This window comes from Galeopterus variegatus, unplaced genomic scaffold (genome assembly GCF_000696425.1).
Source record: "Galeopterus variegatus unplaced genomic scaffold, G_variegatus-3.0.2 Scaffold6043, whole genome shotgun sequence".
Lineage (NCBI taxonomy): Eukaryota > Metazoa > Chordata > Mammalia > Dermoptera > Cynocephalidae > Galeopterus > Galeopterus variegatus.
Genome location: NW_007732154.1, coordinates 23,251 through 25,575, shown reverse-complemented (window position 1 = coordinate 25,575; position 2,325 = coordinate 23,251).

Here is a 2,325-nt window from a genome sequence, read left to right as displayed (position 1 = left end):
TTTTTTAAAAATATTATTCACTTTTTTCTTTAATAGTTCTCCATTTCACTTCGCTTGACCTGTAAAAAATAAAGATGGATTAAAGAAACCCTAATTTCAATTGTCAAATTAGTCACTGACTTAAAGACTAGATCTAAACACAAAAATAATTTAGTCAACTTCCCCAACAAACACACAAATAATATTGTAGATTCAGATAAAATATCATATTTTAAACAGCCCATTTTTTTTAACTGATTCAGATTCACTTTTGCTTTGGAACAGTTGGTTAGATTCAGCCTAATAATTAAGTAAATGCTAATTATAAACAATCTTTACATTATACTTATTGTTGCAATTAAAAAATATATTTAATTAAATTTAGTTGGATGTATAGGCCTGTGACTTTGAATATTGCTTAACTTCTTCATATTATACGTTCTCTATAGAACCACGGTCCCTCAGGCTGCCCTAACACACCTGCTAGCTTGTCTAAACTTTCTGTTTTGCTTAACTCCCCACATACCATCTTACCACATGATGACCATGGGTGTTATTTCTGCGCAGAAACAAAAACTATGGACACATTCCTACTCTATACACTTAGCAGTGATATCCTGTGTGCACAGTTGACCTCTCATCCTTATCTTCAGACTCAGAGAAAAAAAAGACTAAATCTAATCCCTCTATTTCATTCCTCCATGTCTCATCTCAGTTTCTGCTGGGCATTACTCATCTTTCTTCCTTAAGGCTTTGTTCTGTGACCCAGAATCTGAACTTTATGTCTGGCTCTTCAACTTCATTACTGTCAGGTTGGGGACTACACTAATTGTCTGGCTAGGGCAATTGTTGGAATCCTGCTGACGTAGCCAATTATATGGCTAGGTCAATTCATAACTAAAGCCAAAATGTTTCATTATTTTAGTTATACTCAGTTTTCTACTTGTATTGTCAGAGCTAAGGCTAGGTTAGGGCCCACAGAATCTTCAAACCTGTTGTACAGGCTGGGTCACCAGACCCTTCACACACAGGTCCACGAGCTAGGTAATTGGGAAAGATCCCAGGAGCCATTGGCAGATGACAGGACCTCAGTCCACAGCAGCAAGCAGCAGCAGCTTAAAGCAATAGTCTCCAGCAGCAGCAGCAGCAGCAGAGGTGGCGGCAGTGGCCTCTCGGGGCATCCCGGGCCATGGCAGCAACAGCCTCCAGCAGTATTAGCTGCCTCCCCATGGGCCCCCAGGACACCCCAGGGGCAGGGGTCCTGTGGATCAGAGCCATTCATCCTTTATATTTAATTACAATAACCTAGGAACACCTGGGTGAAGTCAGACAACCAAGGAACACCTGGGTGCACGTGCATATTTACATCAAATTCTCAGCAAGATTCTGAACATCTGAGGGAGCCCTAACCGTTTACTTTTTATTTTCCCTACAATTACCTGTGAACAAGTACAATACTACATAATAGTACTAGGTGGTTGAGAAAGCCTCAAAGAAAAGAAAAGAAATCAGTATTGTCTCATACCAGGACATAAAAATGGATTAAGTGGTATTAGAAATATTTTCAACATTTTAATTATTTTTTTTAAAGTTAGGACCAGAGGAGATAGGTCCTAAAAATAAAAGAAAAATTTTAAAAAACAGAAAATTTATGTCTATTACCTACCCCCAGAGTAATCTAGTTGAAATTAGTGGTGAGAACACTGAAACAGAAGTCAGCAAATTGACATTCTATTGCACTTAATCATCTTTTGATCCTAAACAAGTCACCAAATTTCAATAGGCCAAAGTCTTTACATCCGTAAGATGGGGGAGTTGCTCCAGTGCGGTGTTTTGTAACTACTGACCACAGCCCATGCACAAGTGATGAGAGGGGCTGGCTCTACAGGCGTGTGACCTGTGCAGTCTCACCTGCTCAGAAGTCTGCATGCTCAGAATGTCCCCATCCTTGAATTAATGATCTACTGTTGCTATCTTGAAATTCTTAATAAGTTTTAATGAGAACACCCCAAAATTTCATTTTGCTTTGGGCCCTACAAAGTATGTAGCTGGTCCTGATGGTGAGATCATTGTGGTGAATTGAGATCAGTTTTTTTTCTTAATAAACTAGATGAGAAGAGAAAATGTCTGGATATACCACACAAAGCATAAGTACTTTTTTTTCTGAAACTCTTGCTTCAGTTTTATTTACATGTATGCAAACATGTATGGGGGGCAGTGGGGGAGGGGCATCTATGTATGTGCATTTGGTTGTAAAATAACAAGTATTTTTTTATGTGAGTTAAGATCAGAGATTAGACAAATGCTGAGGTCCCCACCAGCTCTAACATTCTAGAATTCTATGTC